The following is an 18,618-nucleotide window of genomic DNA, read 5'->3' as shown; positions in this document are numbered from 1 at the left end:
GTGACGCATTATATTATATTTTGAAAAAATTTGGCAGGTAATATGCACCATTATTCTGGAATCCCAAATTGTTATATTTTTTTTCTAAGAGCAATTTTAATCGCGAGATATAACCATTTTATGGTCCGCGGATGAGTAAAATTTGGGATTTTTTTAAATCTTTTTTTCTAAGAATTCAAGTAAATTTATTTAAAACTAGCCGCCTACGACGGCCAGCTGGTTTGCCTTTTCAAATATTCGCCTTTCTATGCAAGCAGCCGCCTACGGCGGCTGTTTGGCTTACTTGTCATTCACCATTTTACGCTAAGAAGTCGGAAAATAACGAAAACCGCGTCCATTTTCATGTAAAAGCATTATGTTTTCAAATCGTAGCAGCGGTGGTGGTGGTCTTCCCCGTTGTTGTTCTTTAAATAACGGGCCTGTCTATCTCTCTCAGTGTCCATCGACCTGTAGAGTTATCTTTCTCCAGATCCACCTCTCCAGATTTACCTCTCTGATGGTAATTAACAATCTTTTTTTCCTATCTACCTATTCGATGTATTTCTAATTTTGCTCATCTATCTCTATTTATTTTGATCTAACCTCCAATCTTATTCCCTAACAAAAAGAAAATCATGCAAAAAAGCGCACTTACTTATTTATTAAAATAGCACAAAAAATGGTGTCTCTGTGGTATCCGCAGCTTGCAAAAGTATAAAAATCATCGAATTTCTTGAAATATCAAAAAAAAAAAAAAAGTAATTGGGACCAAAATGATCTTGTCGCGATGTGGTCCGTCTGATAAACCGAAATCGAATGTTTAGAAAAACGTCCTGGGGCGGGGGGGGGGAGAAACAAATGAAATACCTGGAAAGAAAAAGGCGAATGAATCCTTCGAAAGGAGGAATAGAAAAAAGCAAGTTACTTCAGTTAGATCACGTGGGTGCGTTACGTCATATTCGAAATGGTCAGCGGAGAGCAGATCTTCGGTGAAGCGGTAGCTCATATTTTCGTTCTGTGTTTAAAAAATTGTAAAAAAAAAAAAAAAAAAAAAACCTTTTGAATTTTTTTGAATTTTTTTTTCTGTATAGGGCGAAATGTTCTGGCTACTACATAGTAAAATTGTAGAAAAGGGTCTATTATATTTTTCACGGGATGCGTTTAGAAAAAAAATAAACCCAGAAAAAGATGCAAAATAAAGGTTTTTTTTCAAAAACTCAAAAAAAAAAAAAAAAATACAAAAATTGCTCTATCTTCAAAATTTTTCTGTTCATCATATTTAAAATTAAATTTCCGAGACTATAGTACAAAAAAAATATTTGTCTGGCGGCATTGGTTCGGGGTCTGTGAGGCTAAAAGTACTAAAAAGTGCTAAACATCACATAAAACATTAAAAAACTTTTTTCTAATTAAAATATCAAAAATGTATACCAAATTTCATCTTTCTAGGCCTTACCGTTTTCCCGGGCTGCGCGCCACACACAAACATCTTAATTTATTACTAGCTGCCTGCGGTGACCAGCTGGTTCGCCTTCTTACGCTATTCGCCTTTCTATGCAAGCAGCCGCCTACGGCGACTGTTTGGCTTATTTGTCATTCACCAGTTTACGCCAAGAAGTCGGAAAATAACAAAAATCGCGTCCGTTTTTATGTGAAAGCATTATTTTTTCAAATCATAGCAGCGGTGGGGGGTGGGGGGCGGGTTTTGAACCCCCTCCCCCGTTGTTGATCTTTAAATATTGGGCCTGTCTATCTCTCAGTGTCCACCGACGTGTAGATTTATCTTTCTCCAGATCCACGCAAATTTACCTCTCTGATGGTAATTAACAATCTTTTTTTCAAAGAAAAAAAAGTATTAATTCGAAAAAAAAGAAAAAAAAATTTTGTACACTCAATGTCTATCTACTTATTCGATGTATCTCTAAATTTTCTCCTTATCTCTATTTATTTTGATCTAACCTCCAATCTTATTCCCCAACAAAAAGAAAATCATGCAAAAAAGTGCGCTTACCTATTTATTAAAATAGCACAAAAAATGGTATCTCTGTGGTACCCGCAGTTTGCAAAAGTATAAAAATCATCGATTTTTTTTTGAATTCCCCCCCCCCCCAAAATGTGACTGTGATCAAACTGATCTCGTCCCGATGTGGTCCGTCTGATAAACCGAAATCGAATGTTTAGGGAAACGTCCTGGGGGGCGGGGGAGGGAGAAACAAATGATATACATGGAAAGAAAAAAAAGCGAATGAATCCTTTGAATGGAAGAAAAGAAAAAGCAAGTTACTTCAGTTAGATCAGGTGGATGCGTTACGTCATATTCGAAGCGGTCAGCAGATCTTCGGTTAAGCGATTGCTCATATCTTCGTGCTGTCTTTAAAAAATTGTAAAAAAATAAACTTTTGAATATTTTTGAATTTTTTTTTCTGTAGAGGACGAAATGTTCTAGCTACTAGATAGTAAGAGAAGAAGCAACTAGAGCTACTAGATAGAAAAGAGGCTGTTATATTTTTCACGGGATGCGTTTAGAAAAAAATAAAACCCATAAAGAGATGCAAAATAAAGGTTTTTTTCAAAAATTCATAAAAAATACAAAAATTGCCCTATCTTTAAAACTTTTTTGTTCATCATATTTAAAATTAAATTTCCAACACAAAATATTTGTAGTACAAAAAATATTTGTCTGGCGCGATGTGTTAGGAGTCTGTGAGGTTAAAAGTACTAAAAAGTGCTAAAAATCACATAAAACATGAAATAAATTTTTTTCTAATTAAAATATAAAAAATCGAAGCCCGAGGGGCCCATCTTCAGCAAAAACTGCACTTGTATACCAAATTTCATCTTTCTAGGTCTTACCGTTTTCCCGGGATGCGCGCCACGCACACACAAAAATCTTACTTATTTTTATACTCTTAATTATATGTATAGATATGTATAGATAGTAGGGAGATCAAACACGGCATGTTGTACATCTGAAAAAAAAAATCTTTTTATTTAAGCACAAAAATAAATTATTTACATTAAGCCTAATTAGAAATGTTTGCGGTCAAATCATGGTTCAAAAAGTGCCGTTTACGTCATTTCGATCCTCAAAAAGCCGATGAAAGACTTACAACAGAAGGCTTATTTTTGTCCTCGATATATAGTTATGCATACTAAAAGCAATGAAAAAAAAGCTGATTGTAGTAGTCCTTCATGATAAAAAAAAATTCTTTAACTTAAGAAAAAAAAAAAAAGACTTACCCACAGGACGTTTTTGGGGAGTTAAAAAGCTTATTTTTCATTTTTTCTTAAGGTTAAGTGATGTTTTCATGAAGAACTACTACTATCAGTCTATTATTTTTCTATGCTTCTAGTATGAATAACTATAAATATAACAAGAAAAAAAATATCGTGTAATTCCCTCATCTGCTTTTTGACGTTCGAAATGACGAAAAGGGCACTTTTTAAACCATGATTTGACCTCCACAAATCTCTAATTATAATTAACTTGAATCGTTTATTTTTCTAAGCAAAAAAAAAAAAAAATCTTCCAGCTTTACAAGAGGCCGTGTTTGATCTTACTACTATTTTAAATAAATGCTAGAGTTTTTGGTAAAAAAACCAAAAATACCAAATTTTCTTCATCTGTGGAGCAAAAAAATGGTACTTTCGATTAACATTAAATGTATTTAAAAGAATGTATCGAATTTTTTCTTTAATTTTCTTGTTTAATTCAGTTTTGATGAGTATTTAAACCCTTAGTAATATGCATGAGTCAGTACAAATTCATAAATTATCACAAGGACATGAAAATAACCGTTTCTGTGAAAATGACCCTAAATTGAAATAATGTCTAATCTCAAAAAAAAAAAAAAAAAAAAAAAAACAGTAATATTAGCTTACATGTCGAAAGTGAAAGATCACAGAAATTGAAAGAAATATCTGACTGCAATAGATTTTTCTGTAACTGCACTATTTTGTTTTTTATGTGTTTCGTTTAAGTGATATTTGCATTAATTTCATAAATCACATCTAAAGGCTTCCCTGTATTCGAAATTTCTCTCCATGTTCTTCAAAGTTTGAATCTATTTGTCAAACCTTACTAGGTAGCACTCTAATCATGTAAATTGTTGATGAACTTATTTCAAATGGTTGTCACAAAATTAACAATCATTTTAAATCGTTTACGGAAAGAAGTATGATACCTGTGTCTGCTTCATTAACAAAAAACGTAAACTTTTTTACCCGACTGCGCGTGCGCGACGCAAAGGAGGGTAATGTGTTTATCAGTCTATGTATGTATGTATGTCCGTTTCTATGTGGCGTTCTGCAGGCTAAATGCCTTGGCAAATTTTGGTAATTCTTACGTCAATCGATTTGTCTTAACCTTGGGAGTGTCACTAAACACATGACAGTAATCAAAAGTACCATTTCAAAAACCAGTTGCCATTTTGTCAGTTTGGGATCGGCGCACGCTGGGTGTCGCACACTGTGTCGCACGCTACCTGCGTGCTACAAATGCAGGTACTTTTCGCTACCTGAATTTTTACCCGACTGTGCGTGCGCGACGCAAAGGAGGGTAATGTGTTTATAAGTTGATGTATTTATGTGGCGTTCTGCAGGCTAAATGCCTTGGCCAATTTTGGCAATTCTTGCGTCAATCAATTTGTTTTAACCTTGAGAGTATCACTAAACTCATGACAGTAATCAAAATTCACCATATCAACATCCAGTTGCCATATTTTGTCAGTTTGGGATCGGCGCATGTTGGGTGTTGCACACAGGTAGTTTTCGCTGCCTGAAATTTTTTGTTTACTAAATCTACTAATTGGAGTCTCATTGGCCGAGTGGTCTAAGCGATTGCTTCTCCCACTTGAGGCGGTGGGTCAAGACACTCCCGCTCCGAATGTACTTTCCCCTCTTTATGATGTAAATTCTTTCATGTGTTCTTTATATGTATTCTGTACTGTAATAAAAAGTACATTATGCGTAACGAAGGTAAGACACTCAGATTGTAGTCCTCATCAAAATAAACCCGTGCAATAAGCACCAAAAGAAAGAGAGTCTACTAATTCGATTTTCATTTCTAACATGTTGCATTTGTTTTTGCCTTGATTCAAGGGACTGAGTTTCGTGACGTGTACTTTCTTGAGAGGCTTTTTTAGTTTTGCGAGAAAGACTTGACTAACGATGTTTCCGATTTCGCGTCATCATGAGTTATACAGGCTGTTTATATAGCGCTGCTGTGGTTGACTTATTGTATTGGTTGGTTGACTTGTGCGTATTTTTGCCGAAAGTCAAGCCCATGTAGCTTTAAGTCGAGTTAGGCCCTTAGAGGGACTAATTATCAGTAGTTTAGACCACCGCAAGTTACTTAATAAACTTCAAGATACAAACAAACTCTCCCAATGAAATGACGAGGTTGCGAAATGTACCGTCTTATAATCATAATAACTAAGTCAATGAAAATTAACTAAAAAGTGCAAAATAAAAAATTATTAAGTAAAAACAAAAAACCCGACTGCGTAAAAACCAAAAAAACTAAAAAGAAAAATGTATAAATCCAGTAGTTTAGAATGTTATTAAGTACTACTGAATAACTACACCGTTGAAAACCGTACTTAGATAAGGCAAATCATAAATTCAAAAGCAGAATAGAAGAATCAACAGTCGGGGACCATTCAAATTTTACGGGGTTCTTTGAATCAGAAAGGAATGGGCCTTGACTGTTGATCCTTCTATTCTGCTTTTGAATTTATGATTTGCCTTATCTGTGTACGGTTATAAAACTATTTCAACGGTGTAGTTATTCAGTAGTACTTAATAACATTCTAAACTACTGGGCTTATACATTTTTCTTTTTCTTTTGGTTTTTACGCAGTCGGGTTTTTTGTTTTTATTTAATAATTTTTTTTTGTAAAACAGAATGTAAGAAAAATCATTATACTTGTGTGACTTTTATTATATTATTATCGCAATTATTGGTTTAATATGAAACAAATACAGTTTTGTTCTACCAAAATATAAAAAACTCCAGTGAACTTTTAATAAAGAAATTCATAATCATGAAATGTATATAACCCATATACGTTTATATCAAGAGCAGGAATATACTAAGAAAATTACTAGAAACTGACCAAACGCAAGCGACTAAAATATTTTTTTTTCTGTTTTTGCTTATCATGTAGTAGTAGGTTTGTCTTTTGCTGAAAGTTTTCGATTAACTCTATACGTTTAATATGTGGATTCGTAATTTGAACCTTATTTTAATGCAACAAATTTTTTTAAAGTAATTATATTATAAATGCAAAATTCATCATTAATTTGTCATGAAAACTTATAATACAGATTATTTAGTTAAAAATCCCACCTTTTATAAAGGAATACTAAATATAATTAACCTGATCCTGAAAAAAAGCTTTGCTTAATACGAATAGAAGTGTAGTAACTTCATTTCCATTAAAAATATATTACTCAGGAGTTATGAAATACGTTCGAAATGGCACGTTGTTTTGGCATGTTTTTATTTATTCATATTAGACAATACTTTCGTAAAATATGTAGGAAAACAAAATCTCATAAAATTTCTCAATTTCATTACATCCCTTTATTCATTTCGTCCATTCGCCAGATAGAGCATTAAAATTTATAAGCAGTGAAGACAAAGGGAAAAGAGAGAATTGATTTAGTATTTGACCATGAGTAATATTAATGATTAATTTATTCTGGTTCAAACCAAACATATAAAAGCGATACAGTCGGCGCTCATTATAACGACCACTCATTATAAAGACCAATCCATTATAACGATCAGTGGTAATAGTCCCAACTTTGTTTCAATGAACTTTATGTTAATTTGCTTCCGGTATAACGACCGCTCTGCATCATCTAATCCAATACAGCGACCGAATTCAGCGAACACTATTTTTTCAATGATACTTAATATGTAACTTGAAATGACCTTCACTGCCGTTTGCGGACTGGAAGAAGGCGAAGATTACAAAGTGGGTACCCTTACAGCTTTGCATCTTTCTAAATCAGCATGGAATTCAGAAAAGATCATCAAGAATTGCCTCCACCATGTTGATTTTAAAAAGCAAAGGAAAAATGCTTAAATGATTTGTTAGACAATCCAAAATGAAAATTTTGACGAAAAAGATGAAACGCTGTAAAAAATTTCTAAAAAGAAAATTAAATTGGTAGAAGTGTTAAATTTTGACTGTTATGCCAAAATCAATTATGATTCAGAATGTGTCAAACACGTGTCTGTCAGAAAATGAAGAACCGCTCGGTGTTGTGCACAAAAACAAATTAATGTATCATGATCATATGAAGAAGAAGAAATTGAGACCAAATTTCTCAGTATGAAAAATGTTTAAAATAATCGAGAGACTTTTTCGTGTTTCTTTGAAAAGCAAGAAAAACACTATCATCTATAATTGAAATGAAAAATTATGTTTTGCAAAAATCTCATGTGCTAAAAAGAAAAGCAACTCTTTCTGATTTTATCTTTAGAAAATAAATGATTTGTAAGTACTGTAATACAATTTTTCCTATATTTTCCAATTAGAAATATTTTGTCATAATATTTTGCACCCATAATTAAAAATAAAAAAGCCCATGATAAAATATAATTTGGGCATTTTACTAAAATCTAAAAAAGTGACAATTGTATTGGAACAACGGAACATGAATGATGCATGTGTATATTTAAAAAAAATTCTATTTCTTATAATGACCACTCATTATAAAGACCTTTTTCTCTGGCACGAAGATGGTCATTATATCGAGCGTCGACTGTATTTGTCTGTGAAAACTTCAACTCAGCTTGAGCGCAAAAACTGTTCCGTCATTACATCTTCTTTCTTTTCTCATCATGTATTCGCTGGTAAGTTTTATTTTTTTCCTGTTAATGGTTAAAATGTTAAAAACTTTCTTTTCTTTTAAAAATTATAATAATGTTCAAAACTTATAAGTTTGTTTGCAAACTGTTAATGATAAATGAAAAATTAAGATGATGCATCGATTTTTTATTTGTTATCTTTTTTTAGTTATATATTAAAAGTTCGATAATTTTGTAGTTAGATAATTTTAAAATATATTTTCTTTTAAATAAAGAGGGAAATCAGTCATCAGCATGTATATACTTCTTGCTACAGTCGGGCCTACTTATTAGAATATAGGTTAAAATAATATTCCGCTTAATGTAATACATTATCAATGCACCAATCAAATGTAATGTGTCATTTTGGCCCCGGTTAATGGAATATCATGCTTAATAGAATAGTTTTTCGTGTCAAAATGGATATTCCATTAAACAGGTTCAACAGTAGTTTCATTCAGTTATTTTTATCTACTCTTAATTTAAAGCAGTGAATAATAAAGAAAGGCATTCTTTTTCAACAAGTTAACTATTAATTTAGTTTAAGAATATTTTTTGCTTTGCGAAAAAAGATTAATAAGTTACTACAAAAATATGTGAACTTGAAAAATGAAATTTAATTACAGTAAGATAGGAATAAAGCATTTTTACAGCTAAAAACGAACACACTATTTTATAGTCAAGTATAAGTAAGCAGTGATATAGTTTTATAGCACCAATCGAAATTACAACTTTTACGGACTATAAAACTTCTAAGTGATGATTAAAATTTGCCAAACTTGAAATACGAAAAAAAAAGCATGTTCATTTCATTTATAAATATATTTTATGTTCAATTGATATGTTAATTAAGTAAAGAAGTTCAAATCCATAAATAAGCGTATAGTGAATTCGATTGAACTAACAGTTTTTCATAGCATTTTAAATTTTACCTAAGGCCTTTTTTTAAATATGCAAAATCATTATCTACGGCAACTCATTTTAATTAATCCAAGGATTAACATGAAGTTTAATAGATTTTTCTTTACGTTTATAAAGTATTTACGTAGTTAAACATCTGTTTATTTGAGCTAATTATCGTTGGATATTTCCTGCTACAGAATACCCCCTTTTTTAGGATTTACAACTGCAACTTTTTTTCAAATTATTTTCCCTTGTTTTTTTAATTTATAATTTATTTTAAAAACATTCAAAGTAATTAACATTACGGAATAGTCTCAAGGTTTGAGTGAAGTCTATTACGATATTTAGTTCTTTTCTTCTCCGCACAATTTTGCACATGTCGATATCAAAACCTGGTAAAGCTGTTTAAAAAGAAATCTGAATATTGGCAAAATAAAAAATAAAAGCTTCGACTCTAAGTTGCTTTACCATTTTTTTTAGTTACCAGTTGGCCATCACTTTTTTTTTCGAAACAAAAATTTATAATGTAAGTACATATCACTTTCAAAAATTTTCCATGAATTTGAAACTGAACAAAATTCCAACTGAATTTTTTTTGATTTTCCAGACGCCGCGGCGGTCCTAGTGAGTGTAGTGCGCTAATGATTTTGAATTGCGATTTAAATTAATTTTTACTTGAGTTAACTGTTAGAATAGAAACAGTGTCTCTGACAATTAACCCTACCTAAGTGTAAATCACCGTAAAATTCGTACATCGATATAACAGTCAAAAATATTGAACCGGTGTTTTTTTTTTATTTATTTTTTTTATCGGCAAAAAACACCTATAACGGGGTAAAATTTACCTCTAACTAAAGGACAGTTGGAAATCAGAGGGTAGATTATATTCTTTTATTTTAATTTTAGTTACAAAAATTCAAATAAAGATTGACAATTTGAAAAAACTAAAACTAAAGTTGAAGTATATATAAAGTTGAAGTGTTAGGATTTTTCTGAAAATACTATTTTTCGGGGTAAACCATTCTTTGCAATATTACCTCATCAATGGTGAATGACCCTAAAACTTAAATCTATTGTAGGAAGTCATGTTATATATATCCATAGAAAGTTCTATTTCATTAGTTTACAATATTTTTCGAATATTTAGTCTTTTATAAATAGAAGAGAAGCTGCGGTCGTTTGTAAGAACATACATTTAATTTTCTCTGCACATTTTGAGTTTTTTTACTAGTTTATAATTCAAACAGTTTTCAAAATAGAAATCTGAAAATTGGCAGTATTACTTATCTTGTCATGTGTGTCCTTCATGCCAAATTTTATTGAAATCGGAAATGGTGAGGTCAAGAAAGTGATTTTTCTGACATGGAATTGCTCATAGTTAACTAACTAGTCACGCGAAGGGGTAAGATTGCGAGAAACCCCGAAAAATAGTATTTTAAGAAAAATCTAGAAACACGTCAACTTTAGCTTTAGTTTTATCAAATGATCAATCACTGTTTGAATTTTTGTAATTAAAATGCAAAATAAAAGAATATATTGCACACTCTAATTCCCAATTATCTAATATTGAGGGGTAAATTTTCCCCGGTTAAAGGTGTTTGTTGCAGATAGACCTTTGACTTCAATAACCCCATAAGAAGAAATGATGTTAAATCGCACGATCCAGGGTGCCAATTCTGATCACCGCAACGAGAGAGTAAACGACCAGGAAATGTCTTATGCAGTAATAGAATTGTTTCACTGGCTGTATGGTAGAATAACACTCGATTTTTACTAACCCTAAACTCTTAGCTGTCCAATTTTTCGTTTTTCATGGCTTACAACAAATTAACAGCAAAAGACAGCAAAAATGATGGCAAATTCAAATATTGCGTTAATTTTGTCACACCCTTTACAAGCCTTAAATTATCATTATCGTTCTATAAAAAAATCATTAAATTTTAATGCTTGTAATTTTATGTGAATGGCAAACTAAGTTTTGTTAACATACTTCTTATTTTGTTTTTAGTTTCTTATTCTGCTGTTTGCTGCATTAGCAAGTATCGCAGTAGCAAATTATGGTTACCCTTATCCTTATGCTGGTGCATATGGATATGGATACGACGGGTATGGATACGGCAACGGATGGCTTTATGATAACTCTTACTACAACTATTGGGGTAGACGGTAGTGCACTTCAAAATCCGGCTTTCTTTGGTAAGTGTCTTAAACTATGGTCCAGCTATCATCTTACGAAACTTTTACGTGCTATGACAAAAAACATATACAGTGAAGTCATTACATGAGCCTTTACATACCATTTCAACAGGTATGTAAAGGCTCATATGAGACAGTGAGATAAAATCGGATGTAGATTCAAAAAATAAAAATTTAGAGACAACCAGTACAAATGGTAGGTGAAAATCATCTCTGTTTTGATGCAAGAGATAGTACTAGTAGCCCAGCTAGTGCTGCTATGTAGCTTTATTTAGAAAACCTTTTCAGTGAAGGACACAACTTCAAACGCGTTTTACTCAACACATGAAAATATGCACTTGCATCCCTTTGCTCTTTACTGCTTCATATGACCATCACCGAATTCTCTCACAAAAAAAAAGTATTTACAACTAAGCGACATATGAAATATCCCAAAAGGAATAAAGATGATTTAAGATGTTCTTTTTTCTCCAGTTACATCCTTCTAAAATTCTGAACTAAATCGACCATTCAAAAAAAAAAAAAAAAAAAAAAAAAAAAAAACAGCAAAACACTCGATTTGAAATGGTCACTATTTCAAAAGCATTTAACCTATTTGAATTAGTATTTTTTCTAATATTCAAAACATAATTTTGCTACATGTTCCTAGCATTCAATAAAGGGGTGGCATTTCCATTATTGCCACCTAGTACATTACATTATGAGGGTTTATTTCTATCTAATTTTTGGAGTGAAATATTCCTTGTTTCTTTTGCAGTTAATACGCTTTGAAATTAACCTTCTGACACTAATGATTGAAATTTTTGAGCAGTTATAAGCTTTTTCTTTTGTTAAAATACAAATATTTTACAAAGTTTAATGTAGAATACTTAAACAACCTTAAAGATTACATTCTAAAAAACTCGGACTTCTGTGTTTCGTAATGCGAGGTCTGCATTGAGGTCGGGGGAAGGAATCTTCGAACAGTGTTGGACCCATACTATTTTAAAGCATTTAAATATAAGTTTAGTTCATCATAAAAAGGAACACTTTTCTATGCGCCCTACCGCGTCAGGAAAGTATTTTTGATCCAGTCGTATTTGTAATTGAACGAATACTTTGAACTATAATTTTACCTTTATCCCTTAAAGTCATTTCTTTTTCTTCGCAGTGGTGGTTTTTTTTCTTTTAGCCTTTTATTAATTTATTTATTCTTTCTTTAGCCTTTTAATAATTTATTCCTTTTTTTGAGAACTGCATAACCTTTTTAATACGTCATCAATTTTTATACATAAGGCATCATTTTAATGAAATTTTCCCCTGCTTTTGGCGAAAATAAAGGAAAAGACAGTTAACATTTTGCAGACCGTTCACAACTTTGTCGAAGGCCATTAATAAATAGATTTTGACAATAAAAAATTGCATCCTCTAGCTTTGGGGGAGTAGTAACAAAACTTCCTGTGTCTGTAATAGGATTGGTATATGGAGCCGATACGGTTCAATGCTATACATATACGTAATGGTAATTATATTTCAATTTTCCGTTCTTTAGTAAATATACTGAAATTTTTATGCACTTTTTAATTCTTAAATATAAATTTCGAAAAATCCTCGATTACTTTTGCATAAAAATATCTATATTTTCAATATCTAAAATATAAAGTTTAAAATATTCGAGATCGTAATAACATAAAAATCTATGTTTTAAATTTTCTTCTATTTCAGTACATGGCCTTTATTATCGTCAAATTCTCGCGATTCACAAGATTTGAAAAACGGAAATGGGTATCTATAAAAAATGAACATTTCTTCTACATCTGGTCTTCAACAAGGTAAAAGAGCTAGACAACTATTGATATCTGCTCGCCTTTCAGCACTGTTAGACAAATGTTATATTAGTTATAAAGATGCTGTTCATTTATTAATAGCCTGTGTAGAAGCAGTATTTTAAAACCCAAATGACTTTGATCCTTGACCTTAAGAGAGCAAGAGCTTAACTTTGATTTTGTAGTTATTCACGGGAATATAAAGCTAACTTCCAGATGAAACTGGCCGATGCGCTTGCCGTTACAGCTTCCGGTCCAAATGTTGAACAGCTACTCAGAAGTCTTGAGATACCTTCAGGTACTGGCCTTAACATTTCTTCAGCTGTACACGATATCTTACATGATTGCTCAATATTGGAAACTGTTCAAGCTGTAATGTTTGGTACAGCGGCTTGCAATACCGTCCGTATGAATTGTGCGTGCAATTGTACGCAATCGTACTGCAGAGTGTCATTAAATAGTTTTGGCTCTCTTAGTTATACATCCGATATTTCATTATTTAAGCGTTTCAAAAGTTTGCAAAAAGATCTCTATGATTCAGAATTTTTAACGTTTCGAACAAGTACACATGCCACAGATTCTAAGAATCGAAGTAGCTGACATATTATTGTTCGTAAAAAAGCGGAATTCAAAAAGATCTTTCCCTTGAAAATTAGAGAGAATTCTCATAACTTGTAACAGCATTTCCTTGTAAAGTCCTTCCTGGAGGTATATGTTTACGGCAACTTGGAGCTTACCCCTTAGCCAGATGGTTGGGAAAAGAAATTGTTTGAAAATCTATATGTTTAGGAAACAATTTAAATTGAACTCACATGAAGAGAAAACCCTTAAACACAATTGATGTTTTACAATAAAATGATGTATGCAGATATATAGTTTTTCGCAACTACTCCAATCGAGGTTCCTTGAAATTATAGAATAAGTCTGAAAAACTAGCAGCGTACAAAAATATCACAAACATGCTACAGAAGCAGGGATTGGAAAATTCATAAATAGCTCATGATATTAAGGGAATGAATTAGCAGTATTGTTCGTACTGATGAAGTAATGAACTTAGAAGATAGGGGGGGAAATTCCAAAAAATTCTTGTTGATGAAGATGTGTCTGATGACTCTATAACTTTTTTTTAGTTAACATTAGATGATTTGACATACTTTCTCAGTCAAGATCTTCCTCTTTTTAAAATCAATTACGTTTCAATAAAACCGTTTTATAAATTGCAAATACCAAAAGATTTTTTTCTTCTTAATACTGATTCATGACAATATGAAGGAACCTATTTGATGGGAAAATACATCGCTAAATTGCTGAAATTTGTGAATGATTCAGTTGAAAGCGGAACAAAATTAATCAAATAATTTCCCAACCTATTTACCAAGCAAGAGTCACAAAAATAAATTTATTTTACAGACAGTCCAAGACTATCGGAAAAAATATACTAAACACGGTCGAGATATGTTGAGAATAACGAGTGGCGTATCCAAGGGGGCGGATAAGGGGACTATAGCCCCCTTAGGTCCGAACTTACACTAGATAAAATCGAAATTTCAGAGACTTTCAATACTGCAATACATTTGCGAATTTAAATATGCATTATATTTAAATAAACTACTATATATAGTGGCATATTAATGGAAGGAGAGGGGGGCTGTAATCCCTTCTCCCATTTGGTAAAAACTAAAAACAGATTAAATTGTGATGTGTAATGCAATGGAAAGGAAAGGCTTGGGGGAAATAGTTTCGTTCTGCATTCCCCCCCCCATCTGAAACTTATTACTTTCAAATTAAACCAGCCATATATATTTTACTTCGTTTCTAGGCTAAAAGTACTGTAGCAACCGCCCCATGAGGTCAGAAATAACCCTAGACAAAACCCAATACTTTTGTAAATTTAAATATTCATTATATTTAAATAAATATATACACTATATATGGTGGCGTTTTACGTAATGTTAGGTTGGGGGAGGGGACTATAGGAACAGTAGTCCCTTCTAACATTTGGTCAAAACTTACAAGAGATAACAATAGGTAAGATTTGCAATGGCATGAAAAGTCTTAGAGGAAAAACCTTCGTCCTGTTGACCAAACTTTTTTAAACTGAAGTTATTTGTTTCAAATTAAGTCATATTTTACTCCGTTTGCTGGCAAAGGAGACTGTAGCCCCTCCCCCCCCCCCAAAGGTCAGAACCTACGCTCGAAAAAACCGAATTTTCGGAGATTTAAAATACTGCAATGCTTTTACAAAGAGAGCCTAAAACTGTTGTTACTCCTCTAATTTCGGAACATTTTCACAGGTGAACCCCCGCTTCCTCCTAGTGTCATCACGTAAAATTGCATTTTTAACACACTATTTTCGTTTAGTTCTAGAGAATATTTTCTACCTTTTTTCCCCAATTTACTCTAATATTCACCCCAAAATTGGACACACAAACATAGAATCAAATTTTATTTCGGCACGTTACTTTTTATTATAGTGTCCCAGAACACGGGTGCGTCACTTATTTAGTTCCGGGAAAAAAAAAAACTTACAGTTGGCTCTCTGTTTAACGACGCTCTATTTAACGACGACTTTTAACGGTCCCAGATGGTCCATTGTAGTGTTAAAAGCATTCTATTTAAGGACACTTTCTACTTAAGGACGATTTTTTGTGGTCCCTTGAAAGTCGTTAAACAGAGAGCCAACTGTATATAAAAAGGACCACCCTAGTAAATATATATGTATGTATTTATATACAAGAAGCTATGAAATAATGTATCATAATGATATGGTAATTTTTAAGGAAAGTTTATTGGACTGACATATGAGGCAGTGAGAAGCAAAGGGTTGGAAGTGGCAAAATAAAAAATTTGGAGGTAACCAGTACAAATAGTAGGAGAACCTCTCTTCTGTCTTATGCAAAATATAGTACTGGTAGCCATGGTAGGTGCTTCTGTATAGCATGATTTAGAAAAAAAAATCAATGAAAGCCTACCTATGAAATTATCTTAAAACGCGTTTTACTCGAAACTTGAAAATGTCCACTTACATCCCTTTGCTTTTCACTGCCTCATATGTGCGACACAAAGGTAAGAAATAAACCTTCTCAGACTTTTGGTAACCTTCAATAATACAGCTCACTCCTTTCAACAGTGTCATATCTCAAAAATTTGATTTTTTTAGGAGAACGATTTTAAAAATTCAAAGTAAGAACTCACGTGGTAAAACCATATTTCAAACCACTGATTAAACTGTTTCCTATGTACAAGTTCTTTTTAAAGAAAATCTTGTGTTTCTCCTCTGTTTCATGAAGAAGTAAAGTACGAAGTGATAGTTTTTACAAGTTGCGTTTTATTTATGACTTTCTTGTACTAATTTTCAAAGATGCTATTTGAAATATTTGAAAATATGTCATTATTGTTTCTAATTGTTCTCCTCACAATGCCGAATATACCAACATAAATGGAAATAGCGCGTTCTTGATTAAAAAATAAGAATGAAAACAGCTCTCTTTTGTGTACAATACTGTTTTCAGAATAAATAATATCATATTTCACTAAACGACAGATATGTTTCATGCATAATGGATCAAGCACAACTCAAGGTGAGACATTCTTGAAAATAACGTTCCGAAAATACTTGGAAATGCTAATTCGACACTTTTGCTCTCTAACGGCGAAATATTCGGTTATAGAAATGCAGGTCTTGCAGATATGTTTTTCTCATTCATGGCAGTTATAAAAAAGGCATAACTCTCAATCGTTAATTTTTGAGTTGCGACGTTTTTGAAAGGAGTAAGAGAAATATATAATGCATCCGGTTATGCAACTTTTTTTTGTTTATAATAGTTTTTATTAAAAGGTTTATATCTACAATATTTCCCACATAGGGGAAACCCGGCTAAAGTGGATACCCCGGGCAAAGCGAATTTTGCTTATAACTCCCAAATAATTAGTTGGCCGGCAGCCGCGTTGCCATAGAAACGGTCGCCTGTTGCCACTCCGTGTGCGGCAAACACGTCGGGACGAGCTCGCGTTACGCGTCGCCAGTGACCGAACAAAGTATGTTTTGGGGAGAACAATATTAGTTTTCAGAGGTTAGTGTTTCATTCATAACTTTAATACTATTTGTGGTATGTTCTTTTTTATGAGTAGGATTTCATGTATGATTATATAGCTTTCAACTATCCGTAGACGACGAGTTCAGATACTCTGGTTTTTTAGTAATTTTTAGTTACCTCAAAAATGTACCTAAAGGGCAAAGTGGATACCATATTCACTATGTCCGGTCATGACAAGTCCCTTCATCCGAACCTGGAAGTCCTTCAATTTTAAGATCTCAAGACATTGAAGCAAGACAAGTATTATTAAACACCATCCTTATACTCCCTTGGGATCTGATACAACAGAATAAGTCCAAGACAATCATGTTCCCACCGCTTCACCCAAACCTGGATGTTCTAAGAACTAGTACAGTCTTTCAGTTTTACGACCTATTCCTCAGCCTGTTAAACCAATAACAACACGCAAACGAATGCTACAGAGATCTACACTCCTGACAAGTACTCCAGTAAAGGGCAATCAGAAAAAAAAAATGAAAAAAAAAATTGACATGAAGTATCTAGATGACGTTTCGACTAAAGCTTCTTAGAATATTGTTAAAAAGACCACTACCAAGAAAACTAAATTAAAAATCTCTGCTACAAAACATTGAACTGTATAAGAGAATGATAAGAGGAAGGAAATAAAGAAATTTGATGATGTAAGGTGCATTTTCTGTGATGAATTGTTCCTTGAAGAAGATGATCAGCCAAAGGAAAACTGGATACAATGTCGTATTTGTACTTAATGGTGCCATAAAGAGTGTTCCGCATTCGAAAATGGTAATGATTTTGTTTGTGATAACTGCAATGATTAGTATTGTAGCAGAAAAATGTTTTTTTTTAATATGCTCTTAAACTTTGGACGTTGACTTTTTTTAGTTTAATTTTTTTGTTTGTTATAATAAATACTGCAATAATTAGTACTGTAGAAAAATGTTTTTTAATATGAGCCTGTAATTTACGATGTTTATTTTATTTTTACGTTCAGTTTCTTTGTTTGTAATAACTACAATAATTAGCATTGTAGCAAAGGTTTTTTAATATGTTCCTTTAACTTTTGAAGTTTACTTTATTTTAAAAGTCAATTTATTTGTTTGCAATAAATATAATAATTAGCATTGTAGCAATAAGATGTTTTCTGGATGTGTTCCTTTAATTCTCGATGGTTATTTTATTTTTAATAATTAGTTTCATGACAAATAATGTTGTTGTTCGCTTTGTCCTAGTACCGAATCCACTTTACCCGAGGTGTTGGGCAAAGTGGCTATTCATGCCATTGTTGAAAACTGGCCTTACATCGAATAGTGTAATTCATATTAAGGACAACTGTTATTGCATTACGTAAGTTCATTAAATGAAGACTGATTATAAACATTTGTTTCAATTTCCAAAGTTATAACTAAACGACAATAATAAAAGAAACCTTAAGGTATTCACGTTGCCCGGGTTTCCCCTAATAATGCTAAACAAATTTTTAAAAGATAAAACTGTGCTGTTACAAAATTCATTTCTATGTTCTCTTTTTCAGATTTGGACTCATCATCGTTTGCTGGATTTTGATACCGTTCATTGTAAACACATACTTGTAAATCACATTTTAATAACAATTTCAGTGTGTTTATTAAATTTGAAGTTCAAATAAAGCATTAAAATAAAAGATACCAGAACTGAGTTGTACTTTACTTAATGAAAGAGTTTTTTTTTTTTTTTTTTTTGCAACGAGCAATTACTTTCTTCACCTAACTTTAAACATTCAACATGGTTTAGTGCAAAGTTGGGAGTCAATATCGTTCAA

At 32.3% G+C, this 18,618-nt stretch overlaps 1 long non-coding RNA gene across 1 annotated transcript; it reads left to right on the top strand.

Annotated features, from left to right (window-relative positions):
• Nucleotides 1-7,778: 7,778 nt before the first annotated feature.
• On the top strand, nt 7,779-18,490 carry LOC129231215 (uncharacterized). Its single transcript, XR_008581227.1, has 3 exons — nt 7,779-7,846; nt 10,752-10,939; nt 18,352-18,490. It is a non-coding gene; the product is annotated as an uncharacterized LOC129231215 (long non-coding RNA).
• The last annotated feature ends 128 nt before the right edge of the window (nt 18,491-18,618 follow it).

The sequence above is a fragment of the Uloborus diversus genome, chromosome 10 (assembly GCF_026930045.1).
Source record: "Uloborus diversus isolate 005 chromosome 10, Udiv.v.3.1, whole genome shotgun sequence".
Classification (NCBI taxonomy): Eukaryota; Metazoa; Arthropoda; class Arachnida; order Araneae; family Uloboridae; genus Uloborus; species Uloborus diversus.
The sequence above is the reverse complement of the archived record's forward strand: the minus strand, read 5'-3'. Positions and strand labels throughout refer to the sequence as shown.